Raw genomic sequence first — 26560 nt, forward strand, 5'->3', positions numbered from 1 at the left:
CTCAGGACTCATGTGTTTGTACACCTTCTCCCTCTGCCTGCTTAAACTCCTTTTCCTCTACCTACAAACATGCCTGAGCTTTGCTTTCATAAATAAAGTCAAGTATTCTTTTGATCCCTTAAGTAATCTTCTCTTATCATTTTATCTCCACACTTCTTCAACAAGTATTCTCCCTATTGCTTTTACAATGCCATGCAACCCAGTTTCTTCTCCCACTACTTTCCGAGGATCATTCCCTTGAATTGCTGGTGACTTTTAAAACACACACACACACACACACACACACACACACACACACACACACGTATGTTTTGTCTTCCCTCATTTTGAGATCTTTGTTCTGATTGAATTTTTTCATTTCACTGGAGTACATCCCTAAGTCATTCCCTCTGAAAGAGTATGTGGATGGTATACTTTGAGTATACCATAATTTGCATATTAAAGCCCCTCTAATACGAATGACATTGTGGCTGGGTAAGGGAATCCTATATAATATACATTTCTCTCAGTCTGAGAAAATTGTTCTACTGTCCCTTGAGATTCCAGTTTTGCAGATAAATGTTGCCAGTCTCCTTTTTCTTTTGTAAGTAGCTTTCTCTGAAACTTTTCAGGTTTTTCTTTTTACTCTGGAGCTCAGAATTATCATCCGATTTTATCTTCGTATTTATTTTATTGTTAATATTTCTAGGACTCAGAGAACCCCTTTGATCAGATGACTCAGGTCTTTCTTTAGTTCAGGAACATTTTCTTCTATTTTATCTTTATTAAAGTATCTCTTCTCTTCCAGTAACTCCTTTTGCTCTTCCCAAAGCTCCTTTTATTTGTACATAGCTCTCTTGGGTCTTTTCTTTCATTCCCCTTATATTTTACTCATGAGTTCCTTTTCTTTGCATTTCTACTAAGTGCTCTGATATAGTCTACTACCAGCTTTCTTCTGAGCGAACCTGGGAGCCTTTCTCCTCCCCCCACAGCCCCCTGCCACCCCAGCCTCTCTGAATGATTTTCCCTCCTTTTCATTGAACCGTCTCATTTCTAGGCTTCAGGAAAAAATGCTTCATTTAATTTTAAGTTCCTTTCTCTGTCTTTTTTGGATGGATCCTTTCTTCTTTCCATCCTCTAAAATGGAAGTGTTTCCCAAGTTTATGCTCTTCTCTTTATACTTCCTTTCTTGGACATCACACTTACTTTCTCTGTTGCAATGACTCCCTCTTTTCTGAGGACTCTGCATTTATTCCAGACCTCCTGAGTTCCAGATCATACATATAATCTACTGCCTCCTGGCCATCCAATCCAAAGGCACTCAACCATGTGTTCAAAACTGATCTTTCCTTCCTACTACACATGTCATTCTGTTTCATCTTATTTTGCCCTCAGCTGCAAAGGTAATCAAAATATACCACATCTGAATATGTCTGGAAAGGGACATTACCATTAGCTTGAGGACTCAGGACTGCTCTATCATCCTAGTATACTCCCTGCACACTCACTCTCCCGTTCTGTTAGGCAACTATTTAACATTATATCCTTTCTTCTCACATTTTCAGTATACCCTCCCCCTCTAGATTCTCAGTGATGAAGACCTTGCTTCACTTGAGAAGCAACAAGAAGAAAGCTGCCAAAGCTCTCGCTACATCTACTCTTCCATCATCTGTCACGATACACTGTGTCTTCCCTCATGTTCCTCTGGATGAATTCTGCTCCTACCCATGGGGACCCTTCACTTGTGCTCCAGATATCACTCTTTTAATAATTTTAGGACATTGCTCTACAAGTTTCTCCTCTCTCTCCCATATCAACTTTTCTTTTATGGTTAGAACATTCCCATTGTCATTCAAACATGCTATTGTAATATCTCCCTAAAAGTAAAGCTCTTTTCTTGACCCTATATTCTCCTCCAATTACCACACAATTTTTCTATTCACCCTCACAGCAAAAAGTCTATACTTCTGCTTCCTCTTTTCCATTCTCTCCTGAACTCACTCCCATCACTCCACAGGTCAAGGTCTTCAGTGATCTCCACAATGCTGAATATAATGACCAAATTTCAATTCTCATTTTACTTTGCCAAGCAGTTGAATTTGACATAGCTGATCACTCCACCTCTCTGAAACACTTTCCTCACTAGGCTTCTGAGACCCTGCCTTGATTCTTACCCAGTGTTTGATCTCAGTCATCTTTGCTGATTCCTTCTCATTTTCTTAACCTCTAACTTTTTAAAAAGATTTATTTTTTTTTAATTTTTATTTATTTTGAGATAGAGAGCAAGAGAGAGAGAGCACAAGTGGAGGGGTGGGGGCAGAGGAGAAGTGGACTCCCCAGTGGGCAGGGAGCCCAATGCAGAGCTCCATCCCAGGACTCTGGAATCATGACCTGAGCCAAAGGCAGATGTTTAACTGAGTCACACAGGTGTACCTTAATTTATTTATTTGAGTGTGTGTGTGTGTGTATGTGTGTGTGTGCATGCACGTGTGTGCATGTATTGGAGGAGGGGCAGAAAGAGTATCTTTAAGCAGACTCCCCACTGAGAGGAGTCTGATGTGAGGCTAGATCTCATGACCCATGAGATCATAACCTGAGCTGAAACCGAGACAACATTCAACCAATTGAGCCCCCAGGAGCCCCCTGACCTCTAAATTTTGAAGCACTGTTGTCTATACTTTTTTCTATTGACACTGTCTCCCATAGTGATCTCAGTCAGTCTTATGACTTCAAATACCATCTACATACTGATGATTCCCAAATTTATATCCCCAGATAATCCTTTTTCTCTACTCTAGATTCAGTTTCTCCTTTAACATCTCCACTTGATGCCTAATAGGCACTGCTAGTGAAATATGTCAGCAGCCAGCCCCTCTGCCCATTGCCATGCAGACTTCCTCATCTCAGTGAATGGCAACTCCTTTTATTCTATCAGCCCCAAAGCCTTGGTGTCACCTTTAGCTTTTATTTTTCTCTTATATCCCACATCTAATCCATATGCAAATTCTGTAAGCCACATGTTTAAAATAAAATCAGAATTGACTACATTCTACCATGTCTGTTACAACCCCCCTGGACCAAGTGTCACTACCATTTTTCTCCTGCATTTTTTGCAATCATCTCTATCTTCTCTCTCTGTTTCTGCCCTTGCCCCCACCATTTTTCTCATCGCAAGCAGTGATGCTTCCTTCCTTCTTCCCTCACCCCGCCTTTCTCCCTTCCCTTTCCCAGAGGTTAAATACACATTTATAGGGCTGAATACCAATTAGATACTAGAATTGGATGGAATTGGAAAGAATATCAATTGGACTCTCTCTACATTTTTTGCTCAAATTCCTGTACAAATACATAGCATTCAAATAAATATTTACAAATAAGCTTGAAAGAATGAAAATCTGTATTTCATAGTCTTTTCAGAGGATTCTCATTTCTGGCTTCCCACTTCCCCCTCAAACTGGCATTCTCCAACAAAAGGGATTTGGACTATGTCCTTTTCATCCAGTTAGGGAAAATGGAAAGGGAAAACATAAACCTAGCTCACCTCACATAAAAAAGCAAGGCCAAACCAACCCACTCCTGCCCTATCATCCTGTGCCACCAGGTAGGTGGAGAAGGTCGATGTTCTTATGCGATGACAGCCTTGTCCAGGGAATCACGTTCAGGAGTGCCCTAAAATATAAAGATGCCCTTCTACCTAAGACTCACATCCAGAGCTAGCCCCCAACCCTCTAACACTTGTGAACACCAGATGCTTCAGGCCTGCCTTCTGAGGTTGAACCTGCCATGACTGACTCATACTCTATCTGGACCCATCCTTACAGTATCAGAAAAGACCCACACTGGTGAAAAACAACCACAGATGCCCTCACAGTAATGTGGCCCTCCATCTTTCCCAATAGGTTACTTGCTAGCATTCCTATTCAATAAACTGGCATTTGCCTTCCTAATATGAAGATTGAGATGAACACCATGACCAATCTTGTTTGTTTGGCAAGAGGGAGTGTGGGGGAAGGGATGGGGGCCTAGGGCCCAGCACCTGGCCATGGAGTCAGACAGGCCAGAAGAAGAGAACTATAGGAAAACACACCTGCTCAACAAGGAGAAGGCTGCCTTGTGACCATCAAAGTTGTGAACTAAGGCAATTGAAAGAAAAATATTTTGTTTGTAGGCTATTTATTTTAAAGTAATTTAGAAGCACCCTGGAGCTTTCAAATGTTAACGTGAATGCCATTCTTCTGTTTAAAGCCCTGCAATGACTTCCCATCTCACTCTGATCAAAAGAGAAATTCTTTAGGATGAGCTATAAGGTCCTACACCATCTGCCCCTCCCCACCCCTATCCTATCTCTGATCCTACCTCCTGCCCCTCCCTCTTACTCCCTCTGCTCACTTGTTGCTACTTGAACACACCAAGGACATCTCCATCTCAGGGCCTTTCCACCTGATATTCCCTTAGTCTAAAAACTCTTCTAGATACTCACATGACTCTCTCTTTCTGCTTTTATTCATGTGTCAGCCTCATCAGAGAGACCTTCCCTTACCCACCTATATAATATAGCAACCAGCTTATTCTTAACACTCCATATTCCCAATTAATACGTGTGTGGCCCAAATCAAGGTTCTTAAGTGTTCTGTATCTCTGTCTTCTCTTCTACAAGGTGGCTATAAGAAGTGCACCCATAAGAATGCAGTGAGGATTAAATGAGTTAATCCATGTAAGGTATATAGAATAGTGCCTGGCACATAGTGAGTGCTCAATTAAATGATGGCTATTATTATTATTAATGTTATTGTTATTTTGTGCAACTAGTTCTGGCCTCCTGAGGTTGTTCCCCACATAGATATTAAAATTCTGAAAACTGAGTACCAGGAAGAAAAAGTTCACCCACATAAAGATGGAGAAGACACCAGAAGCAGCCTTTTAACTCCGGAGTCAGGCAAACCCCTGGGACATCCTTCATAATTCCTGTTATACAGTGGACTCTTCCCTGGACAGCAGAAACAACAATACTAAGTGTGAAATGGGCTCCAGAACCAAGTCTGCCACCCACAGATATTACACCAGTTACCTGACCTTTCTGAACTTCAGTTTCCCTTCTGTGAACTGAAGATAACATCTGTCTAACCCTCCTCACAGGGGAGGGTCACATGTCATACTGATCCTCAGAACTCTGATGCCCCTACTTGGTGTACTTGATTAGCCATTTCAAATATTCCACGAAAAGATGAATGATATCCTTTGTTCATTTTCAAGCTTATGGAGTGTGCAAAAGGATGCAGAGTCCACATGGAGCAGAACCCATGGGCTTGTGTGGGATTTATTCATTTCCCAGGGCAGATAGTCATTGATCACTATGTTTGTGCTTGTCTTACCAACCAAGGAGGACACCTGGAAATGAACATATCTCTGTTTCCACGATCAGACTTTGAAAGGGGAGACAGAGTACAATTTTTAGCAAGCTGCTGCTTGGGGCAGTTTGTCTTGGGAAGAGTGGCTGTTTGCTAGGAAGGATGGAATAGGATGTCTGGACAGCAGTTTCAGCCCAGAGAGGATGGGGCAAAATTCTCCTAGGGCATCTGGAAAGGCCATTGAGCTTGCAAAATAAGGTAAAGAAAGGGTCCTACACTAAAAAACAGAATTTGTCCACTGAGAACCTCTCTCATTCTTTTGGTCCCTGGAGACAATGCAGGGCATAAAAGTAGGATCAGAGGGTCAAAAAATGTTGCAGATGTTGGTGTTGTTTTATTATTATTTTTTTGCAAGGGGCAGGGGGAGGGGTGAAGAAGACATAGGCTGTCCTAGGAAGTGTATAACAAAATGGAGAACCCTGGAGTGGGCCAGATGCAGATGAAGAATGAGACACGGGGCCTCCAGAAGGCACATCAGAGGGTGGGAGCTAACCAGTCTGGGAGTGGCTTCCCTATCCTTCTAGAACAGGGTCAGCCTACTTTGTAAAGGGCCATGTGATAGGCTGAAAAATGGTCTTCTAAAGATACCTACTTCCTAATCCCTGAAATTTGTGTTTTCTTATTGGGAAAAAGGGTTTTTGTAGATGTGATTAAGTTAAGGATCACAAGACAGAGAGATTATCCTAGATTATCTGGGTGGGCCCTAAATGCCATTACACATATCTTTATTAGAGGAAGGCAGAGGGAGAATTAACACTCACATGCAAGAATGCATGTGTACGGTTGCTCCCCCCCACCACCCCGAAGGCCATATGAAGATGGAAACAGGTTGGGGAGACGCAGCCCCACGCCAAGAAATGCTGGCAACAACCAAGAACTGGAAGAGACAAAAAAGGAATTCTCCCCTAGAGTCTCCAGAGGGGGCTCAGCCTTGCAGACACCTTGGTTCCAGCCCACTAATACTGATTTTGGACTTCTGGCTCTTGGAAATGTGAGAAGACTAATTTCTGTGAGAGGACTAATTTCTGTGTTTAAAGACACCAGTCTGTGGTATTTTGTTATGGCAGCTCTAGGAAATGAACATACTCATTACCTTAATAAATCCTCAAAGACCATGGGGTAATGAAATCTGATCATTTACTATGTGCCGGATGGTTTTCATTCATATTTACAACAGCTCAAGGAGGCAGATATTGTCATATTTCCATTTTACAGATGAGAAAACTGCAGCCCAGAGAAGACATCTAACTCTCCTAAGGTAACACAGCTTGTGCCTGGTTGAGCTGGCCTTTGAACACAGGGGTCCGGTTCCAAGTTCCATGTCCTGGGCCACTTTGTGGTGAGCTCCGTGCCCACAGTGGTGCTCCTTCTACTGAGCCACATGGCCATGAGTCTTTGGTTCCCACCTTTCCTCTGTATTACCCTAAGTGGCCTCCTCTGGGATCCTGTGAGGATCAGATGGGACAGAGGACATGGAAAGTGTTTGGCTGTAAAGGGCAGTCCAGATGGAGGCATAAGAACTCAAAGGGGAGCCCTGGCAGTAGAAGTCATCCCATGACCCACCAGCACATGCACAGGGAAGTTTCTAGACCCAGAAATGGCCATGGGTGACCTCACAGATGTCACCACCCAGAGCCACTCAAGATGCCGACCATGCAGGTGATTACTGGACGTCAGGATATCAGCTCTTGAGTCTGGCTTTGCCCCGGCTCATCAGCACCTCCTCCCACCTGCCTTCTCTGTACTTTTCAAATTCAGACCAAACCTTCCCAGAATCATAGAGTTTCTTTTGCTGTAACGACTCCTTTAGTCCACAGAGAAGTAGATATGAAGTGATGGACCTGAGGCCACACAGCTAGTATGTTCTATCCAAAGTGCCTGTGGATTTCGGTATTCTAGCTCCTCCTTCATTCCAGGCAGCTGGGAATCCCAGAGGGAAAAGCAGGCATTGGGGCACATTAGCTTTCGTTTCCTGGCCGGGAGTCAGCCCAACCCTCCTTTTACTGATTATCATTACACAGAGATACTGTTGCTCCCAATGCTCTGGGAAGACCCCAACCTCCATGAATTTGTTGGTGCCCAAGATGCCCACCATTCAGTCACCCAGGCATCCAACATCCACTAGATTTGTTGAGTTCCTTTGTGCCAGGGACTGTGCTAATGCTTGAGATAAAAAGAATAAAAGAGTCTCTCTCCCAAAGAAACTCACAAATTAATGGGAAAAAAGACAAGAAAATAAACAATTGCAGCATTCTGAAACTCATGCACTAGCAATTCACATTCATTTCTGCCATTTTCTTGTAACAGTTTACTATTAATATTTATTTAGTATTTTCTTTGCATTGACTTTTTTTTTCCTTGTAAGTGCCAGCTTTGGGTTTATCTCAGCAATAATACCCATGAATTTGTGGATTTAATTTGCTAGTTAAATTTTTTATACTACATAATGTACTGAAAAATTAACATAGATAAAAAAGTTCATGGGGACACTGCCCGAAACCTGTGGGAACTACTAAATTACTGCAAAGGGTGATATCTGCTCCAGTACAGCACATATCTAGTCTGTAGGCTGCCAGATCAAGAGGAAAATGCTTTTCTCCTATCAAGTTCTGGCTGGTCAAGACACATTAGGGTTAATGGTTTGATAAACAGCATCTCAGGGCAGGAAGTTTTATGGCAGGAAGCAGATAATTCTTTGCTTTCAGCCTAGGATCTTAGAAGCATTAACTTCTCAATGTTCATGCCATCTGAGGGAAAGACAGGCCATTCTTGTCTCCAATTTTCTAGAGACTAAAGGCAAAGGGGATCTGTGATGTAAGTCCACATATTTCAAACTTCTGCTTCCAACAGACCCAATGACAAATGACATTCCTGCAGGAGACATTCTCATGGGTTTACACTGGGTGGAATGTAATCCCCAGGGCTTCCATTTAACTGTAGCCCCACCCAAGAAAGCACGTCAAAAAAATGTAAGAGGATGACACCACTATAAAGATAATCTTGAGCACGTATGTATCTTAAAAAGGAAGTAAAAAACAAAGTCTAGGACTGCAACTATGAATAACAAAATTTTACTTGTAACACTCCCTTGCAGACAAATGGAATATACCAGTGTATTGGGGTGCTAATTTCCTTCATTAATTTACTCCACAAATGTTTGCTGGGCACCTATTATGTGCCAAGCCTGTGTTAAACAGTGGGGTTACAGTGATGGCCCAAGATAGACATCTCTATCTCCATGTGGCTAGTGAAGGAAGTTGATGTTAATCAAATAATCAACCAGATAAATGGACAATGTGATGTATACTACACAAAGAACTGCTATACAGTGCTGGCTTGTAACCATGGATTCTGATCTGGTCCTGGAGGTCCCAGGAGGGAGGCTGCCCTAAGAGAATGACAATGGCAGAGAACTAAGGATGTGAGGCAAGGAATCACTAGTTACTCCTCATTAAGTTTCTTCCACGAGCTGGATGCTGCCCTAGTTAATCTTCGCATTGACTCTCCAAAGTGGGCATTATTATTCCCACTTAGCGAGAGAGGGAACCTGGACACAGAGGAAGGGCAATGACTTACCCAAGGACACACAGCTGGGGGTGGCAGAGCTGGGAATCAAACCGAGGTCTGTGAGACACTCACACTATGCTTCCCTCCCACCCCAATCCCAGGCCCCTAAGACATACTGCCTCTCCAGGAAATATATTAAATAGGAAAAACTGTACCAGCTGTATTGCCAGCGATAATTTTGCAGACTACAGCTGTGATGTCATCTATATCAACCCCTTCAATCTCCTCAGTCCCGGCCATGATACAAGTTGGCAGGTAATGGTAGCTCCATTTTACAAGCAGAGTACCAGGGCAGAGGAGGGAAGCAAGGCAGAGGAAGCCGAAACCAAGAGCTCCCTCTTAAGGTTAAGGCTGTGCAAACCTCTGCCTTCTGTTGGCAGCTTGGTCAAGTCCAACCCCAGAGTGGGGTGCCCTGACCAAACTTCTAAAGCCTTCTGCCTTGAATTCTGTTTTCCTTTGCCTACCTGCCTGGGTTCAGATTAAGCAGCTGCCAGCTCACTGGTGTGGGACACTGCAACTGGTTTGTGCTTTGCTGAGCTGGGCTGAAATTGCATGGGCTGCAGCTGGCCCCGGGGGGGATGAGGAAGCAAGAGAGCTGGGAGTGTCAGGAGTGTGTCCTGGGGAGTAAAATCCACAGATGACCAGGCTATGGCTGTACAAGAGGGATCCGTGCCTGACAAGGCCACTAAAAGGCCTCCGAGCAGTGCACCACCAGCTGCTCTGGTTTCTGTTTCCCATCTCTGCATGCCTTGCATTTTGCACCTAAATGTTAGGTAAGAATCACTGGCTAAGTCTCATCAGAAATCACCGGAAATTTCTGTCCCCGTCTCCACCCTTGGAAACCTCACCACAAAGAGTTTTGTAATCCACCAAATACCCTGCAAATGGGAGGAATTACAACTTGACCTCAAATATTTACTGTTTTCATTACTGGCTAAGAGGCTGGGCACTACAATTACACTTCCTGTTCAGAATCCTGGATCTCCAATTTACCAGCATCATGACCTTGGACAAGCTATTGAGCTTCCCGTGCCTCAGTTTCTTCATCCTTCAAATGGAAGTAATAATATTAACCACACCATAGGGGCGTTATTATGAGGAATAAATGCTATAATATGTGTTAAGCACTTTATAGTATCTGGTCTAATAAACACTTGATGAGAACTAGCTGCTATTCTAATTATTAGTTATTGCTTCTATTTCTTTTCTTCCCCCCTCCCTACCTCCTTTCATAAACTGTCTTTTAATTGTATAAGGCACTGGAACTACCAAGACATGTAAGACCGAGTTCCTCACAGTCTTGCCTGTGGTCCCATAGCCAGAAAGTGGACTAGCTTGGAAGACTCAGCTAGGGTCTTGTTCTTTCCTCAAGCCTCCCTCCTCCTCCCTCTCACTCTTCTGGTACCTAGCATGATGCCTTTCCCATGCACCTGCTCAGTCAGTCCTTGAGGGTCCAACCAGGTCATGGTTCAGAGCACAAGTCTTACAGTAAGACTACAAGTGTTGGCATCCTGGCTCTGCCACTGATGGGTTGTGTGGCTTTGGGCAAGTTACCCTACCTCTCTGGGTTTCAGTATCCCTACTTATCAAGGGAGATTATGATACTGTGTTTGCCCCACATGGCTGGTGATGGGTTGATGTGGGGCTAAGGCACAACTGCTATTTGAAGGTTTCCTGGGTCCTTTTCTGATGCATTTTCCTTTCTCCAGGGGGCTGTCTTGGGATTCTTAGGCAGAGATTTAAAGTTCCTAAAAGATCTGCAGCAGAATACATTTCCCTCCCTCCTTTTCCTTTTCATTCTCTTGAAGAATAGCTTTCTTTTTTTAAACAGAACAAAAAAGCATCAGTGAAAAACTCTAGTTCACAGCAAAGCTTTCCCACCATGAGTTCTCCCCTTCCTATTTTCACAAAGGTTGGGCTTTTTCCCCCCCTTTAAAACTATTTCTGAAGGCAAATTCCCTGATAAGAAAGAAAACAAATGGATTTTCAGGTCTTGTAGTTCCAACACAAAAAATCTGGCTTCCATTAGTCTATGGATCTGGGCTCCAAAAGATGTTTAGGAGTTAGTTGTTCCTATTCTCCAGGATCTCACTAGATCCTCCAAAAGGACCAGTGGGACCAGAATTGGTCTCTTCCAGTTAAGCTGAGGAGCTTCGTGTAAGTTCACAGCAGAGGCTGAGCCCCTGATACTTTTGTCCTCTGCTCCCTTCCTACGCTGGCTGAACTCACATTGGCCCTAAGACCTAATTCCTCCTTTACTTCCTCCTGTGAGCATGGTCTATATAACCTGACTGCTTGGTCTAGGAGTTTATGGCGGGGTCTGGGGCCTTGAAACAGGCCAGTATGGGAAATAACAGACCTATAGCCTCTGTTGAAGGGACAACAGGGAGTGCTGGGGATTGTGGTGTGCGGAAGCACATTTGCCCAGCAGAGGTGCTCCTCAACACCTGTTTAGTATGGTAAAGTGGACTGGTAAAGTGGACTGGTAAAGTGGTAAAGTGGACTCAGAGCTTCTGGTTTTTCAGGAGAAGCTGGAAATCTGAATTTTTCTGAAAATTTGCCAATTACATAAAAAAAAGAAAAGAAAAGAAAAGTGAGCATAAACCAAAGAAAATCCATTGGTGGACCAAATCTGGCCTTCAAGTTGCAGTTTAAAAATCTTCTTTAATCCTCTTCTTTAAAGACAGTTTAAAGGATATCTTGCCCAGCATTCTTTACTATTCAGGAATCCCCTCCACACTATCTTTGAGATATGGTTGGGCAGCCTTCAGATGAAACACCTCTCACTCCCCCGTGACTTGGAGATCAAACTTCATCAGAACCCACAGCTTTACTTGCTTTTTATCATCACAAGCTCCAAACCTACCACTTAATAACTTCTAACCTTTGGTCCTGAAGTCTTTTGGGTAGAACTCAACCTCATCTTCCAATGACTGACTGTTCTTCCTAGGCATGAACCGTGGAAGCAGATTGCTTTGGCTCAATTCTCAGCAATACTATTTAATAACTGTGTCACCTTGGCATGTTGCTTGAACTATCAGTGCCTCAGTTTTCTTACCTGTAAAATGAGGATAACAGTATCTACTTTATAGAGTCACATGAAGGTTAAGTGAACTGATCTACACAAAGTCCTCAGTGTTTGTCAATATTATTTTCTTCTTCCCCAGGTTAAACATTTCAAGTGCTTTCAACTGTTCCCTGTACCCAGGTTTCCCAGGGCTTCCAACACTCTGTCTGATCACTCTGTTTGGAGGGTGAACCAGTGTGGCTCCCATGATCCCCTCCTCCTGGTATTCCCATTCTTACATAACCCCTCCCCACTCTTGAGTATGGGCAGGGTCTATGAAAAGCTTCCCACCAATGGAATATGGCAAAGGAGAAAGGATGTATGTGATTATGTCTGCATGACCACAGTGTATAAGACAGCAATGCCTGTCTTAGGAGGAGATGCATTCCTGTTGGCTTTGAAGAATCAAGTTGCCATATAATAAGCTGCCTATGGGGTCACATGGCAAGGATCCAAGGGTGAATTCCAGCCCATAGCCAGAGAGAAACCGGGAACTGAATGTTGCCAATAGTCATGTGAGCAAAGGAGTATATTCTACCTCCCTGGGCTAACATCTTGACTATGGCCTTGCAGAGGACCCAGCAAAACAAGGCTTGGACTCCTGACTTGCAGAACCCATGAGATAACAAATGTGTGTTGTTTGACGCAAGCCGCTAAAGGTGGAATAATATCATTGTGCAGCAAAAGGTAACTAAGACAGTCAACCATAGTTACTTTCCCACATTTACCCTACTTTGGAAATTCAAATATGTCAGTGGCCTACTGGAAACAGGAGTTCCTGAAATTGAACAGCAGATCACAGAAGGCATTATTTGCATGCTGTATGAGTGTGGCTGTGAAATAATGTCAGATCTCTTCCAATTGGTGTTAGAGAACAAAGGCACCTGTTCCTATGAGAGCAAGGTGGGAGCCCCTACTGCTGTGCACAAAGTACCGGGCTGGATGTCGGGAGGCAGAGGACTCATGTCCCCCTTCTGTGCTGCCTCTGAACCAGACCTGCTCTTCAGCTCCAGGAATGATTACTTGGGGTGGGTGATACCTGCAGCTCATCTCTTTTCCTCCTAATTCTCTTTTCTTTTTGTGCTAATTTTCTCCATGAAAAGGGAATCAGAGGAAGAAAAAAAAAAAACCAACAGGTGACCTCACCTGTTAAAACTGGAGGGGATGCGAGGGAGCAGCCAGTACCACTCCATGTAATGGATGGTTCTCATACGTGGCAGAGCCAGGGCTGGAACCATGCCTTCCAACACCAGCTCTCTTCTGTCAAATTAAAACCTGTCATCTTCATACTTGGGAGTAGTAAGAGGTTGCCATTGTGGAGTTTTGGAGACATGCGCTGTCAGAGGGTTCCCTCCTTACGTTCTCTTTGCTTTTGGGAAAATGAACTTGCTTCTCTGAACCTCAGTCTCTTCATCTATTAAATGAGGCCAATGACACCTGCTTCACAAGTTCAGGAAGGCTGATGGGATAACATATGGAAAGTGCATGGCTCCATACACATGGCAGAGAAGGGCGTGCTCCCATCACTGTGTTCTTATGGGAGGATTTAAAACTCTCACGCATCCTAGCTTGCACTCACTCATAAGGAGAACATCTACTGAGCAGTGAAATTGTGTCTGATATTTTCCCAGAAAGCATTTTCTTAGATTAAAAGTATCTAGTCGAAGTTTTTTTTTAACTCATCCGAGAAGTCTTCTCTTGTTACCCCGACTAAAGGAGTTCCCTGCATGCTCCCTAGCTCCCAGTCACTCGGCTTTACCTTCTTCATGGCACTTACGACTGAAATGTTTCATCTGTTTGTTCCCATGTCCAGTGTCTGTCTCCATCATGCAAATATGGGCTCGAAGGCCAGGGACTGCACCTGTCTTGTCTGCTGCTGTATCTCAGTACCCAGAGCATGGTCAGACCCAGCATAGGTGCTCAGTAAATAAGGGCTGAATCAATGACAGCACCTGTCTTGCTATTTTTATGAGAATTGGCCTGAAAGGGAAGGAGAAATCCAAGGAATCCAAACAACTTCAAAGAAGAAAAGAACCAAAGCATTCTAGCAAAACACTGCCCCATTTACATACTCTGCACTTTTACTTTCCATGTTCTGAGCACAGTGCTGAGCCGTCAAATGGGGTGTCTCATGAATTCTCCCATTGGTCTTATGAGTTAGGTGCTCTTAGTGTCCTGCATTTATAATCAGAAAGCTGAAGTGCTGAGAAGTGAAATCTTCTGCATAAATGCATACAGTTAGTGACAGGTAGAGTTGAGGTTTGGAATGCAAGCCCCAGGGGCTGATTTCCAGAGGCTGACTTTCTCTGGACTTCAAAGCTGATAGCACCCTTGCATTTAGAGAATGAACACTGAAATATTTAGAGGTAAAGAGGCATCATCTCCACAGCTTATTCTTAAATTGTATATGGGTGTGTGTGTGTGTGTGTATCCAAGTGTGTGTGAGAGAGAGGGGAGGAAGAAGTGAAGGAGGGAAAGAGGAAATGCAGTATATGTTAACACTTGGGGAATCTGGGTGAAAGGTCTCTGGTAATTCTTTGAACTATTCTTGCAACCTCTCTGTGAGTTGGAATTATATCAAAATAGAACACCTCTGAAAGAGCCAATGGTGGGAAGAAGATACAACTTGTGTCACAATAAGGAAGGTGCAGATCCTGTTTAGTGAGAATGAAGTCGAGTGGGAGGGAGACTGGGGCAGACCCCGAGGCTTAAAAGGCCAGGCTGGGTGGTCAGGCTTTCTCAGGGACCCTGAGGTCCCTGAGATGACCCTCAGGGACGTAATGTTGGAACAGTGATAGAAGCAGTGGTGACATTCTCAGTTAGCCATGTTTTGCCCATCCTCCAACACCCCTGAAGTCTTTAAACGTCAGTTTCTTAATCCAGCTGCTTATTCCTGAAGTTACTCCCAGGCAGGCACAGGCCCATGGTCAGGGACAGTGAGCATCCTTCCCCCAAGGTATGACTTCCACTCCAGCAATCCATGGGGACAACAGCCTTGCCATCCCAGGGTGTGAAAAAGATGCTGGAGTGCTGGGCTTTCACACAGTCATGTAATTGTCCCCTGTGGAAGCAAAAGCAGAAACTCTCTGCATATTCCAGATAGTACCCAGAGAGGATAATGAATGCATCCAAGATCACACAGGTCGCAAGACTTAGATTAGAACACCAGTATCATGGCTCCCCTTCAAGAACTTACATTCTTATTTCTTGGTGCCACCATCATTATATGACTAAAGGGCTAATAGTTAGCCTTGAGTCCTGGTTCCTTCCCTTGAAATACAGACACCATCTTTCCACTATTTTCTAAAGTAGATGTCCAGGGGGAAGATTGTGCATAGTTATCCCAAGACAAGGATTCTGCCATTAGGCAGAACTTGGTGACATCAGTCCCTAGGGCATGACCTTGGACAAATGACTTAATCTCCTTGAGCTTGAGTTTTTGCATCTGGAAGATGGGGACAATGACATCTATCTTACTGAGTTGTTGCAAAGATCCATTATCCTAATAGATATTGACGAAACACTGATCTAGGTGTTACAGATAGATCAGTGGACAAGACTGATGAGGGCCCCACCCTCAAGTAACTTCCATTCTAGTTGGAAAAGACAATGAATAAACATATAAACAAACAAGGTTTTTCCAGATAATGATAAATACTGAAAAAAAAAATCTGAAAAATGGGACGATGGGAGCCATGAGTGACTGGGGATGGTTGTGCTACTTCAGCCATGGCAGATATCTCCAAGAAGGTGACAAACGTCTGAGCTGGAAGCTGAATAAGAAAGAGCTGATGTTGGCAAGACATGGGGAAGGCCTAGGGAGGAGGCAGGAGAGCCCTGGAGCAAGGACGATGCTCAGCTTGGTGAAAAGATGCTCCCAGCAAGGCAGGAACACAGTAAACTTGTGAGAGGGTGGGGGATATAAGGGCAATGAGAGCAGGGACTACAGCACACTGGGTTTGAAAGGGTGAAGCATTTGGAATTCATCTTAAATGCACTAGGATCTATAAAGAGTTTTAAGCAGAAGAATGACATCTGATTTTTCATGTGTATGAAGGCAGATAATATATGCGATGTTATGAGTATGGAACCTGGCACAACGTAGATATTTAATAAAGGATAGCTTTATCATTGTTTATCATTCCTAGGCAGAACCACTAATCATTATAGACTTCTAGAAGGTGGGTGGTCTGTGCATATCTTCATTTAAGGTGGTGCATCTGGATGCACCTGCCCAGAGGAGGGGGAGAGTAGCAGGAGCTTCTCCTAGCTGCACTGACTTCCTCCCTCCCCCCTGCCACACTCTCCACCCCAAGGCAGATGTCAGCCACCCCTGCCAGGCCAAGGGGCAGCCAGGGTAGGATCACTGGGCCCCCCTTCATCTGGCTCTAGCTCCAGGCCTCCAAGCCGCCTTCACGTTGCTGTAAAAATGCAAAGCATTCCAGCCATTTTAATTACTGGGCGTTGCATAAGCCAGTAACCAGTTCATACAAAGGAACAACAGACAAAAAAATGATTTTTCAACATGCCTTCAGCCTCTCCCATCGTTTCCCCCCGAAATTGCCTCCAATCACTGGCTCCCAGGCCTTGAAAAGCACTCCAGGTATGTGCAATCTCTTTCCCAGTTTGTTGATGTGACATCAAGATCTTTTTTTCTCTAAATACTTGAGGCAGAGGCAGTTCCAGCTACCTTCAAGCAGTTTGGAAAGTTACTGGTCATATCCCTACTTGACATGTTAAGACTATTAGAGGGGAACCATATCATATACACTGAGAGCTTCGTTATAAAGCAAAGTTCAGCATGTGGTGGGTCTGTCTAGGGACCAATCAGGGGGCTTTTAGTTTTTAAAATTCCAAAATGACCTCATTATAAGGTACTCCCAACACATGAACCCTAAACAGAATATTCCGGTAATGCTAGGATGTGAAGAATTTCTTAAAAATTTGTAATATGATTAGAGAAGTTTCCAAGTTTCCTAATTCTGACTTTCAGTGATTTTCTCAGTACTTCTAAAACTCTTCCTTTACTAATAATTTAATCTACCAGTTTTATGGAGGACCTACTGAGTGTCAGGCATTGGGCTAAGTGCTCAGAAGAGAAAACTCAATTCACCTCTGTCATTAGCTCACTTTCTAAAGAGGGAAAATGCCACTGAAACGTACAGTCCCGAAGTACTGTAGTGAATATCAAGTCAGAGTTCATCCTTTATGGGTGGCACCGAGCTTGGGTGGAAGGAAAGGCCACTTATAGGAGATGATGCCTAATAATAACATTGTCTTAATATTAATACTGACAGTGGTTATTCATTGATGGCTGACACTGTGTCAGGCATTCTGCTAAAGCCTTTCCACGTATCATCTTGATTATTCTTCACAATTCTGTGAGATAGACACTTAATGCTGTCCTTACTTTATTAGTTGGGAAAATTGAGGCACAAGAAGATTACTTGTCCAAGAATATACAGCTAAGAAATGACAGCGGTGTACAGGTGAATATTTACCAACCAGCTCTCCAGGACAATAAGCCTGACTTGTGGCATCTGCCGATTGCTGTGGCATAAATGCTTCCATCATGGCCAATTTTAAGTCACCAGCGGATGTCACTGGTAGCAGCTCACCATGATACAATAGTTCCACTGCAGACACAGTAGGTGGACATAGCCTCAAGACCATAGATGAGAGTATAAAATGAAATAATTAGGAAGTGGTGAGTTTTAAATATTCATTACCACATTTCTAATATAACTTGTTTGATTATAAGTCGATATAATTAAATTTTTAATAATGGCTGTGTTTAACAACTGACTTGAAAAATTCCAGGAAATCTAACAACTGGGCTCTCAGGAGCCAGGGTGAGCTGGTTTCATCATGCCTTTCAGTGTTTCAAAGCCCACTCTTCAGCCCTGGACAAGTAAGAGATAGCCAGGGGAGAGGAAGAAAGGCACTCCATGGCAAGGGAACAGCAGAATAAAGACCTAAGACATGGATATGAGAACAGAGCAACAATGCCATTTAGTGTTTATAAAATGTTTTCGACTGTTCATCAGAGTACAAAGAGGTGATGAGATGTTCAGCATTGGACTCTGAACTTCAAATTCTGGTTCCACCACTTATTAATTGTGTGGTCTTGGCTAAGTTGCTGAACCTCTCTGTGCCTCAGCTTTCCTTTTTGTAAAATGGGCATGATAACAGCCCCTACCTCATAGAGTTGTGGAAGTTAAGTAGATTTGTATCTATCAAGTACATAGAACAGGGCCTGCAAATAGGAAGTGCTCAGGTGTTAATTACTTAGTCCTTGAAAAATACCTCTGTGAATTAGATGTTTGTCTTCCCATTATAGAGTATAAATCTAAGCTAGAGAGAAACTTGGTAGATGGACAAGATGGGACTTGAACAAGTGTTCTGATCCACCAGCTTCAGTGCTCATCCTAAAGGCTGGAAATCACACTGAACCCACTGAGTATTATTCTCCAGGAGGGTCTACAGAGGTGCTCTCTGCCCTACTACGTGTCTCTTCCAATAGAGGCTACATCTGATTCATGTTCTCACACCCTTTGATCTTGGGTACAAGGTGTTCTGGGAAAGAAGACACACTGGTGACAGGCACTGGGTGTCTGCCATTTGGTATACTTGTTACTTTCTGCATGCTCACCTTCCCTGGGAAAAAGGAAGCTAGTGGGGTGGTTAAGAGCATAAGCTCTTGAGCCAGGCTGCTCTGGCTTCGAATCCCAGCACTGCAGCATCCTGACCATGTCACCTTGAGCAAGTTACATAAGCTCTCCGTACCTTTGTTTCCATATCTGAATACAGGGAGGGTGAGGATAATTCCATCTACCTCACAGTTTTTGCTATGAATTAATATAAGCAAACTGCTTAGAAGAACTTGTTGCACCCAGTAGGTACTCTGTAAGAACTCACCATTATTACCATTTTTTTTTGTTATTGTTGTTGTTTTCTTTTCCTCTTCCTTTTACCTCCATCCCTTCTTTGGGTATTACTTACATGGTCAAAGGGGATATGGGAACATGCTCAACCTTAATCAACCCAGATCATTAGACAGTAGGTTGCTTGAAGGCAGAGGCCTCATTCACCCCTACACCTATAGGGTCAAACTCTGGTGCATATAGGTTCTCAGGGAAAATTTGTCATGTGCCAGATACTGTGCCAAGTGCCTTACTCACCACACCTCCTTGATACTCATGAAAATCCTAGGAGGTATGAATCTCCCTTCCATTTTACCACTAGACATCTGAGGCTCCAAGAGGTTAAGGAACTTGTTCAAGGTCATGGTGAAAAAGTGAAGGATGAAAACCCAGTTTTACTGATGTCACAGGCCTTGGTCCTTGACCCCTTTGTCAGTCTCCTCCTAAAGTATTTCCCTGAGAAGTTTCAAGAGATCATAAAGTCTAACCTCCTTGGTTTTACTTTTGAAGAAAGGGGGTTCATGGATTTATTTATAGTCACCCAGATATTGTATGTTGCAGAACTGGAAGAAAAACCTGGCACAATGCCTCAATCTCATGCTTGAAATTTCAAGAGGATATGAAGCCATAGGCAATGGCTGTTAAAAACGTACTGAGCAATATTCTATCAGCTTGCTTCTAGATTCGGGGCCCTTTCTTTGTAATACAAATGTAATGTTCCTATGGAATCTATCCAAATTCTGAGTAAGAAAGGGCACAACTACACCCGCAGAAATTGCCTGCTCTGTGATTGCTCCTGCCTTCTCTCCACTGCTAACCAGGCAAAACAAGAGAAGCATCTCACCTGCCAGGTGATAAAAGCCCCTCTCCAGCCCTCAGTAGGAGGTACTGACTCCTTCTGCTTGGTTCTAACAACGATCATGAGCTCTGAGCCCTCAGAGAGAACCCAGAAGACAAAGAGGAAATTATTAGCACTTCCAAAGTCCTGATGACCCTGAGGGTATAGCGATTTTCAGGCTCCGGAAATAGCATTGGTTTGGAAAGAGACCCCTGGGTCTGAATCACAGCTTTGCTTCTATCATGCTTGTAAGAAACTGAACATGCACTTAACTTCTTTGTGCCTCAGTTTTCTGTTTTTTCTTTTACCTTTTGACCCCCTCCCCTATTTCTTCCTACCCCAATCTGTGTCCCATTCCCTCTATCAATTAGTTGATTTTTTGTTTTGTTTGCTTTTAAATTTCACCGATAAGAGAGATCATATGGTATGTGACTTTCTCTGACTTGTTTCACTCAGCACAACACCCTTGGGATCCATCCATGTTATTGCGTATGGGAAGATTTCTTTCTTTTTTATGGCTGAATAATATCCCAGTGTGTGTGTGTGGGGGGGTGTATGCTACAATTAATTTATCCATTCATCCATCAGTGGACACTTAGGTTGTTTCCATGTCTTAGCTGTTGTAAAAATGCGGCAGTGAACACAGGAGTGCATATATTTTTTTGAGTTATTGTTTTTGCCTCAGTTTCCATAACCATAAAACAGACATAAAATAATACCTATTATCAAGGGTTGTGAGGATTGAAGAAAATACTGTATTGGAAATGACTCGTTCATAGTTGGTACTCAACTAATGTGAGTCCCCTTCCCTTGTTCTTGTCTTAGAAATCTTTTTCAGCTTACCATATTACAGATGAATTACATAGTTCAGCTTACCATATTACATATTACAGGGCAGGGAAATAATTATTTATACTCAATTAGAGAAGACTGGATGATGGGAAGATGATGAAGTACTAAAGGGTCTGATTTCTTGTCTTGCCTTTGTCAATAATCCAGTGTGACTATATAAATGCCCAGCTCTCTGGGCCTTTTTCCATATCTGAAAATGAGAGGGTTGGATTTGGTGACCTACAGTTCTCTCCTAGCTCTTACCATAATATGCGTTCCCAAGCATATTCCCACTCCCTTGTTGGGTGATCCAGTGCTGTGATTTCACAGCACACTTGATCCTCCTGTTGTAGTCTGTAAGACCCACTCTTGTTTTCATGTCTTTTCTCCCATGAGACTGGGAACTCCTTGAGGGCAGGACTGTGCCTTGTTCACTGTTAGATCTCCAGCACCTAGTGTGGAGCAGTGGACACTTAATTAGCATCTGGGGGAATATCTGTAGGAAGCAAGGATGAAAGGAGAGAATCCTGTTCCTTTCCTCCAAAGACCTGATAATCACACCATGACAAACAAGTTGTGAGGCAAATAAAGATTGTCGGTGGAGCAATGTTAATGAAGAGTCCACCCACAACTTGGAAAGAAAGCTATTTATCTTCTGAGCTCTGAAGTCATAAATTCACACACCACACATGTGCTTGGCTATCTGTAGTAGCAGACTGAGACACAGTAAGGGGAACATTCAAAATCTAGAACCCGAACTAGTTGGCTGGAAAGAATCATTGAATGGTGACTATAATCTACAACACAGAAACCAAATGGATTGTAAGATTCCCAGAGCAGAAAAAGTCTGGGTGGAAGAAGGAAGAGTGGCAAGTTTGGAGAAGAGAAATGGGAAGACCAAAGATTCCAAAGTTGGCAATGTGTGTCTGGCATTGTTAACTTCTAGCAAGAGGGGCTCTTGCCAGTGGGTGTGAACATTATCACTCCCATGGCAAAGCCTTCACCTCAATTCAGTGAGGAGAATTCTATAGTATCTCAGCTGAAAAGCCCTCCTTACAATGACCTCATTTCCTTTGTTCTGACTCCATACACAATAAAGCAACCTTCTGATGAGAAACTAGCCTCACACAAAGTCCTCTGATTCTAAGGAAGAAAATATGGGGGTCACATATGAGTGTCCTAACCTATGTGACAATTAAATACTTCACTAGAAGCAAAGACAATGGAATTGTGGTTGGCTTGCTGGTCTCTTATGAATCATAGTATCCCTGGGACTGATCAAGTCCGGGAACTGAACCCAGAGGAGTTTCTTGACTTAAAAAGCTAGATTCTAGAACCTCTGTAATGGTGAATTTGTGAAGGTAATACTCTGATCACCTCCCTCTTTATTTTCCCTGCTATTTATTGGTTAATTTATTCTTTCAATATTTGGCAAGTGCCCACGATACGCAGATTCTGTGTTAGGCTCCCCAGATGCTGTCTAGAGGAGAGAAAGACCTATCAACCACTGGTGGCAACAGAATGTGAGAAGCACTGGGTGGAAATCTGGAGTGTATGTGTGTGTGGGAAAGGAATGAGGGATGAGAAGCCAAGGAGTGGAGGTCAATTCTATTGAGGAAGATAGAGGCTCAGAAAAACATCCATGAGGTGGTAACTCTAGCTGAATCCTAAAAGATAAGAATCCTTACAGATGAGATGGAGGAGGGTGGAGGGTGGCTTCCAGGCAAAGAGCATAGTGTGAATAAGCCCTAGAGACAGGAAACTGACAGCTAGAACTTCAGGTTGGGTTAGGAGGAGGGAATGAGGGCATAGGTATGAAGAGATAAGCTAGCACACGGCCTTCTGCTGTGTAACTACAGGGGTAGCGATCACATTGGATTCTACACCAATGGTCTCTCACAGTGGGACCCTGGGAAGAGCCAGATCACAGCACGGGGCCTCATATGGCTTTCTTTGGAGTTTAAGACTCCGTTCAGAAAGCCATGGAGGACAAATGAATCATTTTAAGCAAAGGACAGCATGACTTCACATTTATATTTGAAAAACTTCATATGAACAACAGGGCAAAAGTTGCATTTGACAGAGAAAGACTCTGGACAGGGTGACGAATTATTTGACTATTGAAACTGTCAACAAAGAATCTACATGGGCCTGATCCAAGGCAGAAATGGTGAGAATGGGGAGAAAGGGAGGGTAAGAAGAGATGTGTGGAGTGAGAATCTGTAGGACTTGGTGAAAGGTGGTGCCCTTGGTGCAGATGGGTAACATCATATCAGGGGAAAGACAGTGGAATCTGAAGAGGTGATAAAGGATCTCCAGGTGGAATTATCCAAGGGGAAGCTGGCTATAGACTGTAGCTCAGAGAAGACTGCTGCTTGCAGTGCCCATTCCTGTGCACACAGCAGAGCAGTAGCTAGAACCAGGGCAGAGAATTAGCCAGGGAGAGTGTGGAGGCTAAAAGGGAAGGGAAGGCAGCCAGGGACAGAAAATTGGGAACCACCAAATCTCAGTGACAAGAGGAGTCCAAAGAGTCTGCCAAGAAGACTGAGAAGATACAGTTGGAGAGGTGGAAATTGAAAACCCAGAGAGACTAGAGTCTCAGCAGCCAAGTTCGAAGAAGGATGTGGTCAAAAGCGTCAAATGCTCTTTGGAACATCCCCATCACACAGGACAGGTCAGCTTCAGTTTCAGCAGGTTCTGTTGAAGAGAGTTCAAGTGCCTTGCCAGAAACAGAATCTCCAGCCCCATCGGACAGGAGACTGGCCATACTGTCCATCCCATTCCCTCCCAAGCCATGAGAGCACCCAGCAGAGACACTCACATGCACCTTTTCTGTAAAGCTGCATGTGCAATCTTCAAAGAAACCACAAGGCAGCTACTCAATTTTAAAGGAAAAACATGTGAACTCCACCAGCATAAGGAAGACATTAAGACAAGGTCGAGGAAGAGAAGGTCTCCCTCCACTTATATTACCATTCACAGAAATAACTGACTGAGCACAGAGTCAAAAATAAATAAATAATTTTAAAAATTTTTAAAAGCAAGAGCTGAATGAAATATTAACTCTGTTTCCCATCTCTCACCACCAGAAAACATGGGGTACAACATGTCTCTACAGCACACATGTGTTTTCTGGCTTAAGAATCCCTGGGAGTAGATGGGGTTGGAAGGAAATGTGAAAAGCCCAGGTGTCAGGTAAATGCAGCCAGAGACTCTTACTGAACGGTCTTCACTCCATGGCAGGACTAGTGGGGAGCTAGGGCAAGAGACGTTTTGCAATTTTACTGCCATGAAATTGGCTCCAGATGGAAATGAGAAAAGGTGTTTACTCCCCGCTGGTGCCAGACACACAGAGAACCGGAAGTGCTTACCATCTCAGGTTCATAATTCCCAGGGCTGGGCAGCAGCCCCACTGAGGGTCTGGCCAGGGCTCATGGTGATGGGTGGACCAGGGCTGACTGCTGCTTGGAAAAGGCTATTTTGAATGTAATGACTTTCAGATGAGGACTGTGGGTTTGGGGGAAGGCATCATGACTAGGGTCTAGAGGGGAAAAGGAAGGGAAGAAAAGAGGTGTTTCCCGATGAGGCAACAGAACTGACAAATGTCTTGTCAGCACCTTCTTTTCATTTAATTTCCAGAGGCCAGCTCTGCCCCGAAAGAGTGGGATCGCAGCATTGTCTGCTGTGTTCCCAGATTTCCCAGTTCCCCCCAAACCCATGATTCACGAGTATGTAGCTTCCTGAGAGCATGTCTCCCCTTGGGTTGACATGGGGCCAGCTTGGGGGTGGAGGAGCTGGGCAGCTGCGGACCCAGACGGGATACTGCCTGACAGCTTTGTGGCCATTGTAGACGGGAGGGGTTAGTTTCACCCACTCAAAGTGGGTGACTAGTGTGGAATTGCCTCTCCCTTCCTCTCCGTGAGACTGGCAGAGACTACATGCTGAGGGAATGGGTGTTCTCTGGCTTATAGCGCCCCCTAGCACTGGTCAGAGGGATAGGGCTCTGAGAGCTCTCCAAGGCCTATCTGAATAGTGGGAAGGGGTTGGTTGGACCAATTAATTCGACTCTTTCAACCAATACTTGCTGACTTCTTTGTTACCAACACTGTCTTCAAGGGATTTCCTCTATCTAGGAAGGGAAACCGATGGATAAACAATCACATTCTTGTCAGCTAAGTAGTATGAAAGAAAGGAGCACAGGGTGCTGTGGGAATACACTGCGGGTGATTGATGAAGACTGGGGAGGGGAATTAGAGAAGGCTTTCTGGGGGAGGCGATATTTAAACTGCAACAGTAGTTCAATGCATTTTAAAAGTAAGATATAGAGGGGAGCCTGGGTGGCTCAGTGGGTTAAGCCGCTGCCTTCGGCTCAGGCCATGATCTCAGGGTCCTGGGATTGAGTCCCACATCGGGCTCTCTGCTCAGCAGGGAGCCTGCTTCCCTCTCTCTCTCTCTGCCTGCCTCTCCGTCTACTTGTGATCTCTCTCTGTCAAATAAATAAATAAAATCTTAAAAAAAAAAAAGATACAGAGACAATAAAAGACATATTTCCTGACCTTTTAGTGCTTATGACCCAAGAAGTAAATAGACAGATAAACAAGTAATTAAAACAGGGCTCTCTCAGAAACAAGAGCTTCAGTCTCTCCTAACACTTCACCAGCGCTGTCTTTGTTTTCAAGGAGGGAACAGAGAAAACCGAATAGGAACTCACTAAGTGTTGATTGAGAGACTGATGGATGTGCTTCGGTTTTGGACACATTTGATTTGTCTCAAACCTGTTTAAATGGCAAGATCTATCTTCCCTTCCTTGTCCTTGAGAGTTTCCCATGGAACCCTAAGACTTTTTGAGCTGAGGGGAATCTTGGAGACCATTAAATTATAGCTTTCATCCAATAAACACAAATTGAAGTCTGGACAGATGAGGTGACTAGTCCACACACACAACTGTTCTTCTGCAACATTTGGAACCAATTTCAGTTCTTTTGCTTTCCCCCACCCCATCCCAGCCTCTCTTTGTCCCCCCAGAAATAAAGTTTCATGGATTTCTTTGCAGTAATGTGTTTGGAATGTTTTCCAAGTATTAAGTAATAATTTAGAAAGGGAAACAATAAATACACAGGAGATAAACCTCTGAGGAGAATAGAGTGGTATTTGTCCTGATTGGCTCAGAGGTGGTTATTGTCATGACAGAGAACCTTTTAGTGAGAGCAGGTGGCATGCAGGACTGTCCATGTGTTACACACTGAACAAAGAGACTCTGAAACAAACTCATCTGCAGATCTGTCATGCAAATTCCAGAGCACGAGTGGCTGGAGTTTCCACAACTAGGGTGCAAACATTGGGTCATGCACTGTGGCTGGGGAAACTGAGGTCCACAAGTGCATGGGAGAGAGCCAGCTAAGGAATCACGCAGCTGCAAAGCACTCCTGGCTTAGCCACGAGCTGACCGTGAGAGGCAATTTTCTCACCTGTCTGAACCTTATCTTTCCCACCTATAAAATTAGGATGGGTAGTCTCTGAGGTCCTTTTAAAGGACGTCTAAATGTCTACGAGAGACTTCTCAAAGATTCCAGCATCCTGTAACTTGATATGAAGGAGGTGGACATGAACTCACCTACCCTAGAAAAGTTCCAGGAAAGGGGAAATGAGGGCAGCCTGGTAGGTTGGGGATAACCCAGAGAGATTTGGAACTTCAGTTCTTCTGAGGTTTATAAATCTATCCTTGTTCTTAGCTGTCAAGAGAAGGTGGGAGAGCCGGTACCGTCATTCTTAACATTAGCCACAGGTCTACTCCAGCAGCTTATAAAATAGTCTTGAAAAAGTTATTCTTGGGGCACCTGGGTGGCTCAGTGGGTTAAACCTCTGCCTTCGGCTCAGGTCATGATCTCAAGGTCCTGGGATGGAGCCCCGCATCGAGCTCTCTGCTCAGCAGGGAGCCTGCTTCCCC

At 43.9% G+C, this 26560-nt stretch overlaps 1 protein-coding gene across 2 annotated transcripts in view; it reads right to left on the reverse strand.

The window, feature by feature from the left end:
* SYN3 (synapsin III) overlaps positions 1–26560 on the reverse strand; it is a 449127-nt gene that overhangs the window by 208672 nt on the left and 213895 nt on the right. The window lies entirely within an intron of this gene.

This window comes from Lontra canadensis, unplaced genomic scaffold (assembly GCF_010015895.1).
Source record: "Lontra canadensis isolate GAN:19392208 unplaced genomic scaffold, GSC_riverotter_1.0 scaffold93, whole genome shotgun sequence".
NCBI lineage: Eukaryota > Metazoa > Chordata > Mammalia > Carnivora > Mustelidae > Lontra > Lontra canadensis.